Genomic DNA, 21,208 nt, shown 5'->3' with positions numbered 1-21,208 from the left:
GGCCACTGTGGGAATACACGATAGTGGGCTAGCTGGACCATTGGTCTGACTCAGTATGGTCATTCTTATGTTATTGCTGTTCAGTATTGACATCCTTGATACCTGTGATGTCATAATCCTGCTCAGTTCTCCAGTCTTCCATGGAGTCTGGATGGAAAGACAGGGTAGATGTCACATGCTGAGCTGGGCCTGTAAGAGCAACCTGCTACAAGACAGGCCCAAAAAAGAAACCAACAGAACTCCACTGGCCATCACCTACAGCCCTCAGCTTAAACCTCTCCAACGCATCATCAGTGATCTACAACCCATCCTGGACAATGATCCCTCACTTTCACAGACCTTGGGAGGCAGGCCAGTCCTCGCCCACAGACAACCCGCCAACCTTAAGCATATTCTCACCAGCAACCACGCACCGCACCATAACAACTCTAACTCAGGAACCAACCCATGCAACAAACCTCGATGCCAGCTCTGCCCACATATCTACACCAGCAACACCATCACAGGACCTAACCAGATCAGCTACAACATCACCGGCTCATTCACCTGCACGTCCACCAATGTTATATATGCCATCATATGCCAGCAATGCCCCTCTGCTATGTACATTGGCCAAACTGGACAGTCACTACGCAAGAGGATAAATGGACACAAGTCAGATATCAGGAATGGCAATATACAAAAACCTGTAGGAGAACACTTCCTATTTAGCCCCATTGCGAGCAGTGGTTTTTTGGCACAATGGCCTCTGTCCTGCAAAAACTTACATGTGTGTTTAGTCATATGAATACTTCTATTGGACCACATTCAGTCTGCTTATAGCAGGCCTGCACAACACGCGGCCCACTGTGCGGCCCGCGGGCAAGCGGTGGGGGGCGGTTTCCGGGTTCACCCCCTGCCCGGGGGGCCCGACCTCGCAGCCCCGCGCGCCGCGCTCTGACTGCCCTGACAGTCAGAAGCGCGGCTGCCGGGTTCGCCCCCTGCCGGGGCAGGGGGGCCCAACCTCCCCCACCCCTGGGCAGGGGGCGAACCCGGCAGCTGCGCTTCTGACTGTCAGAGCAGTCAGAGCGCGGCGCGTGGGGCTGAGGTCGCCCCCCCCACCCCCCCGCCGGCAGGGGGCGAACCCGGCAGCCGCCCTTCTGACTGTCAGGGCAGTCAGAGCGCGGCGCGCGGGGCTGTGAGGTCGGCCCCCCGGGCAGGGGGTGAACCCGGAAACCGCCCCCCACTGCGGGCTGTGAAGTCGCCCCCCCCCCCCCCCGCACACGCGTCGCCATCACCCGCGCCTCCTGCCTGGCGTCCAGCGTCACTTCCGGGGCTGCTGAGGCGGGAAGCGCTGGCTGGGCACGAGGCAGACCTGGTAAGTCCGAGCGAGGGGGGAGGCATCCGGCCTGGGCTCTAGCCGCAGCTCACGGGGGCTGGGGTCAGGGGGATGTCCGGGTCAGGGGGATGTCCAGCTCAGAGGTCAGGGGGATGCTGTGCTCGGAGCTGGGGGTCAGGGCTGCTGGGGGATGGGGTCGGAGGGTGCTTATCTCAGAGGGGCTGGGCTCGGAGCTAGGGGTCAGGGCTGTGGGGAGATGGGGTCAGGGGGGTGTCTGGCTCAGAGGGGCTGTGCTCGGAGCTAGGGGTCAGGGCTGTGGGGAGATGGGGTCAGGGGGGTGTCTGGCTCAGAGGGGCTGTGCTCGGAGCTGGGGGTCAGGGCCGGGGGGGGCTGGGGTCAGGGGGTGTCTGGCTCAGAGGGGCTGTGCTCGGAGCTGGGGGTCAGGGCTGCTGGGGGATGGGGTCGGGGGGTGCTTAGCTCAGAGGGGCTGGGCTCGGAGCTAGGGGTCAGGGCCGGGGGGGGCTGGGGTCGGGGGGGTGTCTGGCTCAGAGGGGCTGTGCTCGGAGCTGGGGGTCAGGGCTGCTGGGGGATGGGGTCGGGGGGTGCTTAGCTCAGAGGGGCTGGGCTCGGAGCTAGGGGTCAGGGCCAGGGGGGGCTGGGGTCAGGGGGTGTCCGGCTCAGAGGGGCTGTGCTCGGAGCTGGGGGTCAGGGCTGCTGGGGGATGGGGTCGGGGGGTGCTTAGCTCAGAGGGGCTGTGCTCGGAGCTGGGGGTCAGGGCTGGGGGGGGATGCCCAGCTCAGAGAGCCTTACCATGCTGCTAACCCCCGCCTCCCCCGTCTCCCAGAGCCTCAGCGCGCCGCGTCCAGGAGCGGCCCTGGACAGCGCTGCAGCGGCCTGGCTCCAGCGGGACGTGAGCTCCCGCTGCTCGGCTGCAGCTCGCAACCCCGCCCTCTTACCACACGGCTCTGAGCGGGAGGAGCTCAGGCCTCTCTGGAGCAGCGCCGCTGCAGCGCTCTCCAGGGCTGCTCCTGGACGCGGCGCTAGGATGACCAGACGTCCCGATTTTATCGGGACTGTCCTGATATTTGCTTGTTTGTCCCGCGTCCCGAACGATGTTCGGTCGGGACACTGGACAAACAAACAATTTTGCCCTCTGCTCCGGCGCACAGGCGGAGCCCGGAGGGGCTCTCACCCCCCCCCCCGCCCCACTCCGCCTCCTCCGTCCCCCATTGGATCCCTCCCCAAATCCCTGCCCCCAGCCCCGCCCCCTCACTGCCCCATTGGATCCCGAGCCGGGCCTGGGGAGGAGATGCCCCTGTGCAGCAGCCTGGGCACACGGGCCATGGCCGGCCGGGGCCGGGAGCGCTGCAGTGCAGCGCGGCGGCTGCTCCAGCCCTGCAGCCCACGGGGCAGCACGGTGCGTCCGGGGGCAGCGCGGAGCGGGCAGGGCCCGGGTGGGCGGCGCGGCCCGGGGGTGTGGGCCACCCATCAGAGACACGCGGCGGAGAGGGGCTGCCGGGGCGAGACTTGTCCCAGGCGGGGCGGCCGGCGTACAGGGGCGAGGAGCCGGTCAGGGTCCCCCAAACCGATAAACTTCCCTGCCGCTGCCGGGGAGCCCCGCACCTCTCCCGCTCGGCTGCGCTCCAGCGGGCCGGGGGGCCAGAGGCTCCGCGGGGAAGGCAGCTAATGCCCCCGGACCCTGCGAAACTTTTTTTTTTTTTCCCTCCGCCTCCATTTTTTTTTTGCCCCCCCCCCCCCCCCCCCGCGCGTCCCGATATTTCATCCCTGTGATCTGGTCACCCTACGCGGCGCACTGAGGCACCGGGGGATGGGGGAAGGCGAAGGCAGAGGCGGGGTGGAGCCTCCAACATTCTCATGGGGGATCCTGCGGGGCCTGGGGCAAATTGCCCCACTTGCCCCCCCCCTCCGGGCGGCCCTGTGTGTGTGTGTGTGTGTGTTGCACCTGCCCTGCCCCGACTGCTGCCCCCTTCCCTGGTCCAGGGACCTTACCCCTCCCTGGACCCTATCACATTGCTCCCCACCCCCCCAGGCTCCCTGCAGCCCCTGTGTTTGTGTGTTGGACAGTCACATCCAATCCCTTCACACTGCCCCCCTTTCCTCTCCCTGGCTTAGTTCATAGCCCCAGAAAATCCCTTCAAACTGTGCCCATTTTCCCCTCCCCTTATTTCATGGGGGCATGACGAACCGAGAGGGTGGGTGGGCAGGTAGTGGCGGCGAGGCTTTATACTTGGGGGGAGGTGAGGAGGCGAGCGGCGAGTCGGTGGCTGGAAGGAGGCATCCATTTTCAGTATTTTAATTTTTGGTACTGCTGTGTGCAGTAATATAGTGACCCCTGGGGATTAAAGAGGGGTGTAATGGTGGGGCTGAGCAGGGAGGGGGCGGGTCCTATTCTACTGCTGTGATCTGGTTACCCTATGCGCACCGTTTCTTTCCCCCTCTACAGGCTTCCACACACTGTCAGTGCCTTGCTAGTGTGCCACGCGCCGTGAGAGATCTCTTCTCTTTGTGTGTGACTGAGTGTTTTCCTTGTGTGTGAATTTATTCAACAAAATCTTGAGCTTCATAATGGCTACCATGAGTGAAAAGAAAAAGAGAAAAATAGAATCAGAGCACAGAGTTTTCAACACTGAATGGACAAATAAATACTTATGTACTGTTTCCAAAGACAAAATACTGTGCCTTGTGTGTCGCGAAACGTTAGCCGTTCCGAAAGAATACAACCTTCGGCGGCACTTTGAAACTAAACATCCCAATCTCGCCAAATTGAACCCAAATGAAAAAATAATTAAAGCAGCCAGTTTAGTGAAAAACCTTAGTGGAGAACAGCAAATTTTCAAGAAAGTGAGCACTGAGAACGATACAGTTACTAAAGTAAGCTTTCAAATTTCTAAGGAAATTGCTGCTGCTGGGAAATGCTTCACAGAAGGCGAGTTTTTAAAAAAGTGTATGTTGATTGCTGTATCTGAGTTATGTCCAGAAAAGAGGGGAATATTTGAGAATGTCAGTCTATCACGCATGACTGTACAGAGAAGAATAGCTGACATTTCTACTAATCTAAGTGATCAGTTAAAGCAGAGAGTCAGTGAATTCTGCTTTTACTCCCTAGCTATGGATGAAAGCACCGATTTAAAAGACACCGCCCAACTTCTTATTTTTATTAGAGGTATTGATAAAAACTTTGAAATTACTGAAGAACTTGTTGGCATGTGCTCCATGATGGGTCGCACAACTGGAAAAGAAATCTCCAGTGAAGTGATAAAGTGCATGAATGATAAGTTGGGAGTAGATTTCACAAACTTGGTGGCCATTTGTACTGATGGTGCTCCAGCTATGTGTGGAAAAAATGTTGGAGCAGTTACTCTTCTTGAAGAATTTATCGGGAGACAAATAACCAAACATCACTGCATTATACATCAGCAGGTTTTGTGTAGCAAAGTCTTAAAATTTGAGGATGTAATGTCAGTGGTAGTTTCCATTGTAAACCTCATCCGTTCTAGAGGACTAAAACATAGGACATTTCGAGCCTTTCTTGAAGGGGAAGACGCCGAGTGCAGCGACTTAATCTACCATACGGAAGTGAGGTGGTTGAGTCGAGGAAGAGTGCTCCAGCGTTTCGTTGCTTTGAAAGAGGAGATAGCAAAATTCCTAGAAAATGGGCCAATAAAATTCCCGGAGCTTGAAAATGAGTCCTGGAATCAAGATCTCTTTTTCTTTTGTGACATTACAGCACACCTGAATGATCTCAACATTCAACTTCAGGGAAAAAATCAACTTATATTTCAAATGTGTGCAGCAGTGAAAGCTTTCAAAATGAAATTGAAACTTTTCAGAAGTCATAAGAACATAAGAACATAAGAAAGGCCGTACTGGGTCAGACCAAAGGTCCATCTAGCCCAGTATCTGTCTACCGACAGTGGCCAATGCCAGGTGCCCCAGAGGGAGTGAACCTAACAGGCAATGATCAAGTGATCTCTCTCCTGCCATCCATCTCCATCCTCTGACGAACAGAGGCTAGGGACACCATTCTTACCCATCCTGGCTAATAGCCATTTATGGACTTAGCCACCATGAATTTATCCAGTCCCCTTTTAAACATTGTTATAGTCCTAGCCTTCACAACCTCCTCAGGTAAGGAGTTCCACAAGTTGACTGTGCGCTGCGTGAAGAACTTCCTTTTATTTGTTTTAAACCTGCTGCCTATTAATTTCTTTTGGTGACCCCTAGTTCTTGTATTATGGGAATAAGTAAATAACTTTTCCTTATCCACTTTCTCAACATCACTCATGATTTTATATACCTCTATCATGTCCCCCCTTAGTCTTCTCTTTTCCAAACTGAAGAGTCCTAGCCTCTTTAATCTTTCCTCATATGGGACCCTCTCTAAACCCTTAATCATTTTAGTTGCTCTTTTCTGAACCTTTTCTAGTGCTAGAATATCTTTTTTGAGGTGAGGAGACCACATCTGTACACAGTATTCGAGATGTGGGCGAACCATGGATTTATATAAGGGCAATAATATATTCTCAGTCTTATTCTCTATCCCCTTTTTAATGATTCCTAACATCCTGTTTGCTTTTTTGACCGCCTCTGCACACTGCGTGGACATCTTTAGAGAACTATCCACGATGACGCCAAGATCTTTTTCCTGACTCGTTGTAGCTAAATTAGCCCCCATCATGTTGTATGTATAGTTGGGGTTATTTTTTCCAATGTGCATTACTTTACATTTATCCACATTAAATTTCATTTGCCATTTTGTTGCCCAATCACTTAGTTTTGTGAGATCTTTTTGAAGTTCTTCACAATCTGCTTTGGTCTTAACTATCTTGAGTAGTTTAGTATCATCTGCAAACTTTGCCACCTCACTGTTTACCCCTTTCTCCAGATCATTTATGAATAAATTGAATAGGATAGGTCCTAGGACTGACCCTTGGGGAACACCACTAGTTACCCCTCTCCATTCTGAGAATTTACCATTAATTCCTACCCTTTGTTCCCTGTCCTTTAACCAGTTCTCAATCCATGAAAGGACCTTCCCTTTTATCCCATGACTGCTTAATTTACGTAAGAGCCTTTGGTGAGGGACCTTGTCAAAGGCTTTCTGGAAATCTAAGTACACTATGTCCACCGGATCCCCCTTGTCCACATGTTTGTTGACCCCTTCAAAGAACTCTAATAGATTAGTAAGACACGATTTCCCTTTACAGAAACCATGTTGACTATTGCTCAAGAGTTTATGTTTTTCTATGTGTCTGACAATTTTGTTCTTTACTATTGTTTCAACTAATTTGCCCGGTACCGACGTTAGACTTACCGGTCTGTAATTGCCGGGATCACCCCTAGAGCCCTTTTTAAATATTGGCGTTACATTAGCTAACTTCCAGTCATTGGGTACCGAAGCCGATTTAAAGGACAGGTTACAAACCTTAGTTAATAGTTCCGCAACTTCACATTTGAGTTCTTTCAGAACTCTTGGGTGAATGCCATCTGGTCCCGGTGACTTGTTAATGTTGAGTTTATCAATTAATTCCAAAACCTCCTCTAGTGATACTTCAATCTGTGACAGTTCCTCAGATTTGTCACCTACAAAAGCCAGCTCAGGTTTGGGAATCTCCCTAACATCCTCAGCCGTGAAGACTGAAGCAAATCCATTTAGTTTCTCCGCAATGACTTTATCGTCTTTAAGCGCTCCTTTTGTATCTCGATCATCAAGGGGCCCCACTGGTTGTTTAGCAGGCTTCCTGCTTCTGATGTACTTAAAAAACATTTTGTTATTACCTTTGGAGTTTTTGGCTAGCCGTTCTTCAAACTCCTCTTTGGCTTTTCTTATTACACTCTTGCACTTAAGTTGGCAGTGTTTGTGCTCCTTTCTATTTGCCTCACTAGGATTTGACTTCCACTTTTTAAAGGAAGTCTTTTTATCTCTCACTGCTTCTTTTACATGGTTGTTAAGCCACGGTGGCTCTTTTTTAGTTCTTTTACTGTTTTTCTTAATTTGGGGTATACATTGAAGTTGAGCCTCTATTATGGTGTCTTTAAAAAGGGCCCACGCAACTTGCAGGGATTTCACTTTAGTCACTGAACCTTTTAACTTTTGTCTAACTAACCCCCTCATTTTTGTATAGTTCCCCCTTTTGAAATTAAAGGCCACAGTGTTGGGCAGTTGAGGTGTTCTTCCCACCACAGGGATGTTGAATGCTATTGTATTATGGTCACTATTTCCAAGCGGTCCCGCTATAGTTACCTCTTGGACCAGCTCCTGCGCTCCACTCAGGATTAAATCTAGAGTCGCCTCTCCCCTTGTGGGTTCCCGTACCAGCTGCTCCATGAAGCAGTCATTTAAAGTATCGAGAAATTTTATCTCTGCATTTCGTCCTGAAGTGAAATGTTCCCAGTCAATATGGGGATAATTGAAATCCCCCACTATTATTGGGTTCTTAATTTTGATAGCCTCTCTAATTTCCCTTAGCATTTCATCATCACTATTACTGTCCTGGTCAGGTGGTCGATAATAGATCCCTAATGTTATATTTTTACTAGAGCATGAAATTTCTATCCATAGAGACTCTATGGAACCTGTGGATTCGCTTAAGATTTTTACTTCATTTGAATCTACACTTTCTTTAACATATAGTGCCACTCCTCCCCCTGCACGGCCTGTTCTGTCCTTCCGATATATTTTGTACCCCGGAATGATTGTGTCCCATTGATTGCTCTCAGTCCACCAGGTTTCTGTGATGCCTATTATATCTATATCCTCCTTTATCACAAGGCACTCTAGTTCACCCATCTTATTATTTAGACTTCTGGCATTTGTGTACAAGCACTTTAAAAACTTGTCCCTGTTTATTAGCCTGCCTTTTTCTGATGTGCCAGATTCTTTTTTATGTGACTGTTTATCATCTGATCCGGCCCTTACATTATACTTTTCAGTCCTCTGCTCCTGACTATAACCTGGAGATTCTCTAATATCAGACTCTCCCCTAAGAGAAGTCTGTGTCCGATCCACACGCTCCTCTGCAGCAGTCGGCTTTCCCCCATCTCCTAGTTTAAAAACTGCTCTACAACCTTTTTAATGTTTAGTGCCAGCAGTCTGGTTCCACTTTGGTTTAGGTGGAGCCCATCTCTCCTGTATAGGCTCCTCCCATCCCAGAAGTTTCCCCAGTTCCTAATGAACGTGAACCCCTCCTCTCTACACCATCGTCTCATCCACGCATTGAGACTCTGAAGCTCTGCCTGCCTACCTGGCCCTGCGCGTGGAACTGGGAGCATTTCTGAAAATGCCACCATAGAGGTCCTGGATTTCAGTCTCTTCCCTAGCAGCCTAAATTTGGCTTCCAGGACATCTCTCCTACCCTTCCCTATGTCATTGGTACCTACATGTACCACGACCACCGGCTCCTCCCCAGCACTACACATAAGTCTATCTAGATGCCTCGAGAGATCCGCAACCTTCGCACCAGGCAGGCAAGTCACCATACGGTTCTCCCGGTCATCACAGACCCAGCTATCTACATTTCTAATAATCGAATCTCCCATTACTAACACCTGCCTTTTCCTAGAAACTGGAGTTCCCTCCCCCGGAGAGGCAACCTCAGTGCGAGAGGCAACCCCAGAACCATCTGGAAGGAGGGTCCCAACTACGGGAAAGTTTCCCTCTGCTCCCATTGACTGCTCTACTTCCCTGGGCCCTTCTTCCTCCTTAACAGCACAGGTGCTGTCTAAGCAGAGGTGGGACAATTCTACAGTGTCCCGGAAAGCCTCATCAACATACCTCTGTGCCTCTCTCAGCTCCTCCAGTTCCGCCACCCTGGCCTCCAAAGTCCGTACATGGTCTCTGAGGGCCAGGAGCTCCTTGCACCGACTGCACACATACGCCACCCGCCCACGGGGCAGGTAATCATACATGCAACAGTCGGTGCAATAAACTGGATAGCCCCCACTCTGCTGCTGGGCTTCTGCCTGCATTGTATCCTAGTTAGTGAAAGGGTGGTTTACAGAAGGGAGTTTTGGAATGTGGTTTGGTTTATAGGTTTTAGGGGGGGGCCACGGGGATGGGGTTACGGCTGGCGAGGGACTCCCACTCCCTTCCCACTCCCCTTCCAAACTCCCTTGCGAAACTCCCTGTTAGCAGCCCCTGTTCACAAAGCTCCCTGGTCGCTTGTGCTTGACAGTCAGCTGTCAAAAGGTGAAATGTGTCACTTTCCCACTTGTGCACAGCGTATCCCTCAGAACAAACACGCCGAGTTAGGAGAAAAATACGCAAAGCACATCAATCTTTTGATTGAAGAATTTGACAGAAGACTTACTTTGTCTAAAGATGATGACATCCAGTTGAAGCTGATTGAAGATCCCTTTTCTGTGGATCCAGAGGAAGTGACACAAGATTTGCAGTTGGAGGTTATTGAACTTCAATGTTCGGCAGTTTACCGAAATAAGCACAGAGAAAGCAGCCTGTGGGACTTCTACAAAAGTCTGGACGATGAAAAATACAAGAATCTTATTGAAGTTGCACTGAAAACGTTCAGCATTTTTGGAAGCACTTACATATGTGAACAAACATTTTCCATCATGAACATGAATAAAAACAAGCAACGTTCTTCTCTGACTGACGACCATTTGGAAGACATTATGAAAATATCCACTTCAAATATGACCCCTGAATATGACAAGCTTGTTGCCGAAAAGAGATGTAATATCTCTCATTAAATTTGCAAGATAATTATGAAAAGTACAAATGTTTTCTTTCAACGGAACAGGTGTTTTTCATTTTTCCATGATTCATAAAAAAAATTAAAATAATTTAAAAAATTGTTTGCTTTAATTGAAAAATTCTTAATAAAGTATCACACTCTCTCCCCCCCCCCCAAAAAAACCCCTTCCTTTTCGGCCCACAGCTGTTTCGGCAGGGCGGCGCTGGGGAAGGAGGGTTTGTTTCCGCGGTGAGGGCGGCGCTGGGGTGGGGGATGTGTTTCGGGGGGTGTAGCAGGGTGGTTACCCCGCTCCTGCCCTGAAGGGCTTAAAACAGCCTTGGGGGAGGGCTGTGGCAGGGGAAAAGCTGAGCTGATTGGGGAAGCCGCTTCAGCTGGGCCATGCCACAATCAGGCCCCAGCTGGCCTGTATAAAAAGGCTGTGAGCCAGAGGAAGTCTCTCTCTGCTTGTAGAGAGAGAAGGGTCTGGCTGCTAGGGAGTTGAGCAGGGTACTGGGAGTGGAGCAGGGCTGGGGAAGGCTAGAGGAGCTGGGGAACTCCAGCCTGGAAAACCCCCAAGCTGCAGACCTAGCTAAGGGCCTAAGACCAGTACCAGGGCTGCAGAGGGGCAGCCCAGCTATAGAGGGAGGCAGCAGGTCCAAACCCAACCTTGCCTGTGATGAGTGGCTGATATACCCCAGGGCGCGGGGGCTAGTTAGTGACTGGCAGTAGCCTTATACTGAGGTGAGGTGGGGATTAGAGGATTGGGGGTTCCCCAGCGAGAGGAGACCAAGAGCCAGAGGGCACCAGCACCCCAGATCAAAGGGCACCAGGGTCCAGGAGGGACACAGAGCCAGCGGCAGTGGGACACCGGCCTGCAGAGGTCGCTCCAACGGCTGGATGAGCTAATTCCCGAGAAGACCAGCAGGAGGCGCCGCCGGGGTGAGTCCTGCTTGCTTACACGGGGGCTGGGCGGCGCTGGGGGGGGAGATGGGGTTCGGCGGGGCTGGGTGGCGCTGGGGGGGGGGGCATTTCAGTACGGCCGGGGGGTTTTGGCCCTCGGCTATTTTCTTTGGAGTAATATGGCCCTCGCCGCTTTACGAGTTGTGCAGGCCTGGCTTATAGCTTAGGAGTTTTGTTCCATCTTCACATCTGTTCATGAATACTCTTATGAAGTTGTTTACGGTCTTCCTCTGTATCTGCATTCAGAGACCTATAGAATATAATAAAAACAATTCAAAAGGACACAGTTTACTTAAATCACATTGCTATTTGAAAGGTTAAACCTAATAAGATTACTAGGAATAGCTGAAAAATTAGTTAGGATATCTCCATATATTATTATTTATTATATCTCCTAGAACTGGAAGGGACCCTGAAAGGTCATCGAGTCCAGCCCCCTGCCTTCACTAGCAGGACCAAGTACTGATTTTGCCTCAGATCCCTAAGTGGCCCCCTCAAGGATTGAACTCACAACCCTGGGTTTAGCAGGCCAATGCTCAAACCTATAGTGAGTTCAGTTTCTCTCATTTAAAAAAATCCTTTATAAAATGTATATTAACCCCTAGACGGCAACAAAAATCCCCCATTAAAACAAGTTCAAAAATAAAAACCTCACACTGTTATTTAAAGAGTGCTGTCAGAAATTGATTATTTTTCATATTTAGTCAATTAAAAAATACAGTACTATAACCACAATATAAAATTTACAACAGATAAAAACAGTCTGTGTATATAAGATCTTTGTCTCTTTTAAAGAAAACCTATTCCAGGTATATTATAGCTTGAATTTTGAGCAGCTGCAGGGTATTCTCATATATGTCTCTGTAGCCTTTGATGGTTTGTATATAAGCTGTAAAATTGCAGGTTTCATATTTGTGAAAATTATAGCAACATTGTTTCGGATGGGGTTTTTGGGGATCCAGGAATCTATGTGCCTCTCTAAACTCCTGCTGTTTGAAATGATCATGAGTGGCAGACATGAAGGGAAGCCCACGAGGGTCTTAAACTAACCCCAACGTGACTGCACAGTTGCCATGGTGGTGTTTTTGACCAAGAAGAGTGTTGTCACTTGGCCGCATACTAAACACAAAGCAAACCTGTAATGGGTGATTACCTTTTAGCTTAATGTTGCTAACCCTTCAAAAGAAGGCAGCTTGTAGCAGCTGTGAAGCAGAATGTGATCTCTGGTTTCAAAGGGGTTGTGTGTGTGTGCACGGTATCCTGAGACTTACTCCAGAGAAACTTTTTTTCCTCTCCCCAGTCCTCTCCTTTCCATTTCATCTGGATGGGATGATGCATAAATATCATAAAGCAGATTGCTAGAACAAAACATTGTTTGTTTCTTTGCATTGCAGCCGTGCATACATTGAAATTACTCATTCCGGAGGCACAGGATTTAGCAGATAGATGGCATTAATATTTTTGAGCCCAACTATTTTGTGCTGTAATTATTTCATACCTGCAGAAACTACTTTACCGGTGAATGAACTCAAAACAATGATGGCTCTGAGTCAGCGAATTGGTAGTGGGAGACTGAAAAAGTGCTAAAATAACAGGAGTACTTGTGGCACCTTAGAGACTAACAAATTTATTAGAGCATAAGCTTTCGTGGGCTACAACCCACTTCTTCGGATGCATATAGAGTGAACCATATATTGAGGAGATATATATACACACACATACAGAGAGCATGAACAGGTGGGAGTTGTCTTACCAACTCTGAGAGGCCAATTAAGTAAGAGAAAAAAAACTTTTGAAGTGATAATCAAGATGGTTCAGTACAGACAGTTTGATAAGAAGCAAGTGTGAAAATACTTACAAGGGGAGATAGATTCAATGTTTGTAATGGCTCAGCCATTCCCAATCCCTATTTAGCCCTGAGTTGATTGTGTCTAGTTTGCATATCAATTCCAGCTCAGCAGTCTCTCGTTGGAGTCTGTTTTTGAAGTTTTTCTGTTTTAAGATAGCCACCCGCAGGTCTGTCAAAGAATGGCCAGACAGGTTAAAGTGTTCTCCCACTGGTTTTTGAGTATTATGATTCCTGATGTCAGATTTGTGTCCATTAATTCTTTTGCGTAGAGACTGTCCGGTTTGGCCAATGTACATGGCAGAGGGGCATTGCTGGCACATGATGGCATATATCACATTGGTAGATGTGCAGGTGAACGAGCCACTGATGGTATAGCTGATGTGATTAGGCCCTATGATGGTGTCACTTGAATAGATATGTGGACAGAGTTGGCATCGGGCTTTGTTACAAGGATAGGTTCCTGGGTCAGTGTTTTTGTTCAGTGATGTGTGGTTGCTGGTGAGTATTTGCTTTAGGTTGGGGGGTTGTCTGTAAGCGAGGACTGGTCTGTCTCCCAAGATCTGTGAGAGTAAAGGATCATCTTTCAGGATAGGTTGTAGATCTCTGATGATGCGCTGGAGAGGTTTTAGTTGGGGGCTGAAGGTGACAGCTAGTGGTGTTCTGTTATTTTCTTTGTTGGCCCTGTCTTGTAGGAGGTGACTTCTGGGTACTCGTCTGGCTCTGTCAATCTGTTTTTTCACTTCAGCAGGTGGGTATTGTAGTTTTAAGAATGCTTGATAGAGATCTTGTAGGTGCTTGTCTCTATCTGAGGGATTGGAGCAAATGCGGTTATATCTTAGAGCTTGGCTGTAGACAATGGATCGTGTGGTGTGTCCTGGATGGAAGCTGGAGGCATGTAGGTAAGTGTAGCGGTCAGTAGGTTTCCGGTACAGGGTGGTATTTATGTGACCATCGCTTATTAGCACAGTAGTGTCCAGGAAATGGACCGCTTGTGTGGATTGATCTAGGCTGAGGTTGATGGTGGGATGGAAATTATTGAAATCATGGTGGAATTCCTCAAGGGCTTCTTTTCCATGGGTCCAGATGATGAAGATGTCATCAATGTAGCGCAAGTAGAGTAGGGGCGTTAGGGGACGAGAGCTAAGGAAGCGTTGTTCTAAGTCAGCCATAAAAATGTTGGCATACTGCGGGGCCATGCGGGTACCCATAGCAGTGCCGCTGACTTGAAGGTATATATTGTCCCCAAATGTGAAATAGTTGTGGGTGAGGACAAAGTCACAGAGTTCAGCCACCAGGTTAGCTGTGACATTATCGGGGATACTGTTCCTGATAGCTTGTAGTCCATCTGTGTGTGGAATATTGGTGTAGAGGGCTTCTACGTCCATAGTGGCCAGGATGGTGTTTTCTGGAAGATCACCGATGGATTCTAGTTTCCTCAGGAAGTCAGTAGTATCTCGAAGATAGCTAGGAGTGCTGGTAGCGTAGGGTCTGAGGAGAGAGTCCACATAACCAGACAAGCCTGATGTTAGGGTGCCAATGCCTGAGATGATGGGGCGTCCAGGATTTCCAGGTTTATGGATCTTGGGTAGCAAATAGAATGTCCCTGGTCGGGGTTCTAGGCATGTGTCTGTACAGATTTGTTCCTGTGCTTTGTCAGGGAGTTTTTTGAGTAGATGGTGTAGTTTCTTTAGGTAATCCTCAGTGGGATCAGAGGATAATGGCCTGTAGAATGTGGTGTTAGAGAGCTGTCTAGCAGCCTCTTGGTCATATTCCAATTTATTCATGATGACGACAGCACCTCCTTTGTCAGCCTTTTTGATAATGATGTCAGGGTTGTTTCTGAGGCTGTAGATGGCGTTGTGTTCAGCATGGCTGAGGTTATGGGGCAAGTGATGTTGCTTATCCACAATTTCAGCCTTTGCACGTTGACGGAAGCAATCTATGTAGAAATCCAGTCTGTTGTTTCGACCGTCCGGAGGAGTCCACGCAGAATCCTTTTGTTTGTAGTGCTGGTAGGGGGGATTCTGTGGGTTAGTATGCTGTTCAGAGGTATGTTGGAAATATTCTTTGAGTCGGAGACGTCGAAAGTAGGATTCTAGGTCACCGCAGAACTGTATCATGTTCGTGGGTCTGGAGGGACAAAAGGAGAGGCCCCGAGATAGGACAGACTCTTCTGCTGGGCTAAGAGTATAGCTGGAAAGGTTAACAATATTGCTGGGTGGGTTAAGGGAACTACTGTTGTGGCTCCTTGTGGCATGTAGCAGTTTAGATAGTTTAGTGTCCTTTTTCCTTTGTAGAGAGGCAAAGTTTGTCTTGTAAATGGCTTGTCTAGTTTTTGTAAAGTCTATCCATGAGGAAGTTTGTGTGGAAGGTTGGTTTCTTATGAGAGTATCCAGTTTTGAGAGCTCATTCTTAATCTTTCCCTGTTTGTTGTATAGGATGCTGATCAGGTGGTTTCGCAGTTTCTTTGAGAGTGTGTGACACAGTCTCTCAGCATAGTCTGTGTGATATGTAGATTGTAATGGATTTTTTACCTTTAGTCCTTTTGGTATGATGTCCATCTGCTTGCATTTGGAAAGGAAGATGATGTCTGTCTGTATCTGTACGAGTTTTTTCATGAAGTTGATGGATTTCCACTCCATACGGCTAAATGCAGTGCCTTGCATAATGACAGGTTTCAGAGTAGCAGCCGTGTTAGTCTGTATCCGCAAAAATAACAGGAGTACTTGTGGCACCTTAGAGACTAACAAATTTATTAGAGCATAAGCTTTCGTGGGCTACAACCCACTTCTTCGGATGCATATAGAGTGAACCATATATTGAGGAGATATATATACACACACATACAGAGAGCATGAACAGGTGGGAGTTGTCTTACCAACTCTGAGAGGCCAATTAAGTAAGAGAAAAAAAACTTATGAAGTTAAAAGCTTATGCTCTAATAAATTTGTTAGTCTCTAAGGTGCCACAAGTACTCCTGTTATTTTTGCGGATACAGACTAACACGGCTGCTACTCTGAAACCTGAAAAAGTGCTTTCCTTTTTAATATGAATTTGCTGGTAGCATTAGTAGTGAATACATCCAGTTTCTTGCACAAGAAAAAGCAACTTTGCAAACATGGTCTGTTCCAGATTGTAAACTGATGTGTTTGAATTTAGAATTTGACAGTCTTTCAAGCCAACTTTTATACATCATAGTTTTAAAACTCTTATCTTTCCCTTCCCCCTCTCCTGTGTGTGGTTTGTGTGTTTTATCCATTTTTTTTCCAGTTTCAGCACTGGATACAACTGATTTTTTTGTGTTTTTGTTTGTTTTAATGCTGTGTTTTGTTTGGAGCAGCAATATTTTCCATTAGTCCTGTGGAACAATTAATGGAAACTTGTGTGTTTGAATTGCACAGCCCAACTCTTCCTCTGCCAGCATTCAGTCATTAAATTGCTAATATGAAAATTAAAGTTCAAGGGGAAAAAATGAAGTTGGGGGTGAGGAGGCAGGATGACTCTGGAGCACTCATTTTACTGCCCGTGCTGTGGAAAACAATCATTTTCTGAACTTTTCTGTTTGAAGGGGGAAAAAAAAATCTGATTAATTCCCCCCCCCTCCATTCTCAAGGGCCTCCTCTTCCAGTCTGTCACATCAACTGTGCTAGTCTTGCATAAATGTTAATTTGTGGATTGGCTGTTTGGGAGTAAAATGCATGGCTGCTTTTCCTTTGGTTTAAAATTCTAGTGCTTACATAAGGTGCTAGATGAACATTGGAAACTGATGTCCTCCCTCAGTGGAACCAGTAGAGCAGCAAAAGCGCTTCTTCGAGTGCTAGTCCATACACATGTTCCACATTAGGAGATTGAACCTCCAGTACACCTGAGTTGGAGAATTTTCCAGTCAGCAATATCTAATCAGGATGGTGCATGTGCCCTTCTTGTCCCCGTGCATGTTGCATGGGTATAAAGGGCAGAATCACCACCACAACTGCGGGGTCAGGGGCTGCTTACCTTTGGCTTTCTACTTCTGTGGTTTTGGGGTCTTTCTTGTCAGAGACGCCTCGACCGTAACCTGAGGGTTATAAGAGAACTCCTCAATAAAACGGGGATAACAATGAGCCAGAGGTGATTGCCATGTGGGGCCAGAGGGAAGTTTTTCCTTGTGGGAGAGTATTGCACTATGAGGCATCATGGGTAGGCATTGTGCTTTCCTATGATGCAGCCAATATACGGCACACAGCACAACCCATAACAGGGGTCACTGGAATAATCCAGGGGTTGGAGAAACAGGGATGGCTGGTACCAGGAGCCTGCAGAGTTTATAAGCATTGCAGGAGAGAATAGAAGTGCTGTTGCTGAGTCTGGTTCTCTGCCCAGCCCAGCAGCAGTCATTGGGATATGGTGCCTTGTAGATAGATCCCACTACCTTGTGTGGGTATCGTAGTTTTGAGAATGCTTGGTGAAGATCTTCTACAGCCAAGCACTGAGGTACAACCGCATCTGCTCCAACCCCTCAGACAGAGACCAACACCAACAAGATCTTCACCAAGCATTCTCAAAACCAAGATACCCACACAAGGAAATAAAGGAACAAATCAACAGAGCCAGACGTGTACCCAGAAGCCTCCTGCTACAAGACAGGCCCAAAAAAGAAACCAACAGAACTCCACTGGCCATCACCTACAGCCCTCAGCTTAAACCTCTCCAACGCATCATCAGTGATCTACAACCCATCCTGGACAATGATCCCTCACTTTCACAGACCTTGGGAGGCAGGCCAGTCCTCGCCCTCAGACAACCCGCCAACCTTAAGCATATTCTCACCAGCAACCATGCACCGCACCATAACAACTCTAACTCAGGAACCAACCCATGCAACAAACCTCGATGCCAACTCTGCCCACATATCTACACGAACAGCACTATCACAGGGCCTAACCAGATCAGCTACAACATCACCGGCTCATTCACCTGCACGTCCACCAATGTTATATATGCCATCATATGCCAGCAATGCCCCTCTGCTATGTACATTGGCCAAACTGGACAGTCACTACGCAAGAGGATAAATGGACACAAGTCAGATATCAGGAATGGCAATATACAAAAACCTGTAGGAGAACACTTCAACCTCCCTGGCCACACAATAGCAGATGTTAAGGTAGCCATCTTACAGCAAAAAAACTTCAAGACCAGACTCCAAAGAGAAACTGCTGAGCTCCAGTTCATTTGCAAATTTGACACCATCAGATCAGGATTAAACAAAGACTGTGAATGGCTATCCAACTACAGAAGCAGTTTCTCCTCCCTTGGTGTTCACACCTCAACTGCTAGCAGAGCACCTCACCCTCCCTGATTGAACTAACCTCGTTATCTCCATACTGATTTATACCTGCCTCTGGAGATTTCCATTACTTGCATCTGAAGAAGTGAGGTTCTTACCCACGAAAGCTTATGCTCCCAATACTTCTGTTAGTCTTAAAGGTGCCACAGGACCCTCTGTTGCCATTTGCCAAACAAACTCGCCAGAGCTCTCTGTATGACTGCCCTGTTCTCTTCGTTATTTCCCATTCTGCCAATCTTTGTGTCATCAGCACATTTTTATCAGCAGCAATTTTATATTTACGTCCAAGTCATTGATAAAAATATTGACTAGCATCAGACCCAGTACTGATCCCTGCAGAGCCCCATTAGAAACACCCACATTCGATGAGCCCTTTGACAATTACTTTTTGAGATCTGTCAGTTAGCCATTAGCCTGGTCTCAATCCATGTAACCTGTGCTCCATTGATATTGTATAGTGCTAATTTTTTAATCCAAATGTCCTGCGGTCCTTGAATGCATAAACAGGGAATCTCAAGTTGGAGGAGAGAGGTTATTTTACCTCTTTATTTGGCACTGGTGCAACCACTGCTGGAATCCTGTGTCCAGTTCTAGTGTCTAACATTCAGGAAGGACGTTGATAAATTGCAGAGGGTTCAGAGAAGAGCCATAAGAATGATTAAAGGATTAGAAAACCTGCCTTGTAGTGATAGCCTCTAGGAGCTCAGTCAATGTCGCTTAAAGAGGTTAAGGGTGGTTTGATGAAAAGTCTATAAATACCTACATGGGGAACAAATCATTACAAATGGGCTCGTCAGTCTAGCAGAGAAAGGTCTAACATGGCCAATGGCTGGAAGTTGAAACTAGACAAATTCAGACTGAAATAAGGCGTCCATTTTTAACAGTGCGAGGAATTAACCATTGGAACAATTTACCAATTGACAAAACATTAGCACACTTCCAGCCTTCTGGAATTCCCTCAGGAATCCTAAATTTGTTAAAAATTCATGTCAGTGGGCCAATAACCTCCTGAGCCAGCTCTTTGAGGACTCTTGGGTGTAGATGATCCGAGCCTGCTGATTTAAAAATACTTATGTTTGGTTCCTGCATTCAGCTGGCATCAATCCAGCCTTTCCCTCTCTCTAGGATTCTCACTTACCTCAGCTCTGGCAATCCTCGCCATGGCGTATAACAGTAGGGTCAGCACTAATATGGTCTTAAGACCACAGGGCATGCTTGCTTAATTCTGTATCTCAGCCAGGAGACAAGTACCAAGCAACCAAGCAAGTACCTAGGCTACACCTGATGGCAGGTGCTGATGTCATCTCTAGGTCAGAATGGGGCTGCCCTCCTGCAATCTCCCTCTAGCCTGTGAGCTGTCAATGCTGTGCTTACATCAGGAGATAGGATGCGGCAACAGCCCAAGGGGGCTGAGCTGCTGAGCTCAGAACTAGGCAGGAGAGAGGGCATCAGATTTCCCAGGAAAACCCTGTGTCTTTTCAAAGCTTTATGAGTCTCAAGCCCCCCAGGCAAGGGACATTTTTTCCCTACTTGTGAAGCAGAATCTCCCAGCCTGAAGTGATAATCTAGTGTTACAAGTGCAGAAAAACTTTCATGGTATCGCCTGCCCAAGCATTCCCAAACCATGAGCTGGGCCCCACCAAAATCATGAGATTGACTTCAGAATAACGATCTCTTAAAAAAAAAATCATCTGGGGAACTCTTCATTTGCCTTCTGATGTCTGAGCTGCTAGGGTGCACTCAATTTACATTTTCCAGCTTCTCTTTGCAACCAGGAGGGCGTAAAATGTGCTAACAAATAAAATAAAATAAAAAGCAGAGATTCTCAGATAAATCACTTGATTCCAGCAGTGGGAGCTTTAAGAAAAGCACCCTATATCATGAGATAATAAAGAGCCCTACCTCTTATCTAACACTTTCAGTCAGTGGATCTCAAAGCACTTTACAAAGGAGGTCTGTAGCATTAGCCCCCTTTTAGAGATGGGAAACTGAGGCACAGAGAAGAACAGTGACTTACCCAAGGTCACCCAGCAAGACAGTAGCAGAGACCGGACTAGCACTTAAGTCTCCTGAGTGCCGTCTAGTGCTCTAGTCACTAGGCCACAGTGCATTTGAAGTAAGGGGTCATAGTCAGTACATTCCTGTGGTGTGTGGTGGTTATTTTGGGCTCTCCCAATGCCATAGTTGTTGAAGTGACACATTTTGGCCTGTGACCTGTGCTGGCACAGGGGCATCATTGTTAAAACGAGTTTCTCACAGCAGGCTCTTGTTAAGCCTGAACACAAGTTAACTGGACCATGTCTCCGATGTCCCCGTGGGAAAGTTTAAAAGCCACTGAAGGCCTTGCAGACACAGTGCACTGACATACTGGGATTTTCAGAAAGCCTTTGACAAGGTCCCTCCCCAAAGGCTCTTAAGCAAAGTCAGCTGTCATGGGATAAGAGGGAGGGTCCTCTCATGGATCAGTAACTGGTTAAAAGATAGAAAACAAAGGGGAGGAATAAATAATCCATTTCTCAGAATGGAGAGAGGTAAATAGTGGTGTCCCCCAATGGTCTGTACTGGGACCAGTCCTATTCAACATATTCATCAATGATCTGGAAAAAGGGGTAAACAGTGAGGTGGCAAAATTTGCAGACAATACAAAACTATTCAGGATAGTTAAGTCCAAAGCAGGCTGTGAAGAGTTATAAAGTGATCTCATAAAATTGGATGACTGGGCAACAAAATGGCAGAAGAAATTCAAGGTTGATAAATGCAAAGTAATGCACATTGGAAAGCTTACTCCCAACTCTACAGATAAAATCATGGGGGCTAAATTAGCTGTTGCCACTCAACAAGAGCTCTTGGAGGCATTGTGGAGAGTTCTCTGAAAACATCCACTCAATCAGCAGTGGCAGTCAAAAAAGGAAACAGAAAGTTGGGAATCATTAGGAAAAGGATAGATAACAAGACAGAAAAATATCCTATTGCCTCTATATAAATCCATGGTACACCCAGATCTGGAATACTGCGTGCAGATGTGGTCTCCCCATCTC

General features: G+C 47.7%; 1 pseudogene; it reads right to left on the bottom strand.

The window, feature by feature from the left end:
• Nucleotides 1–16,634: 16,634 nt before the first annotated feature.
• Nucleotides 16,635–21,208, bottom strand: part of LOC135892462 (5'-deoxynucleotidase HDDC2-like) — a 68,322-nt pseudogene continuing 63,748 nt past the window's right edge.

Source organism: Emys orbicularis, chromosome 20 (genome assembly GCF_028017835.1).
Source record: "Emys orbicularis isolate rEmyOrb1 chromosome 20, rEmyOrb1.hap1, whole genome shotgun sequence".
NCBI lineage: Eukaryota > Metazoa > Chordata > Testudines > Emydidae > Emys > Emys orbicularis.
Note: the sequence above shows the minus strand (reverse complement) of the source record. Positions and strands in the feature narration are given on the sequence as shown.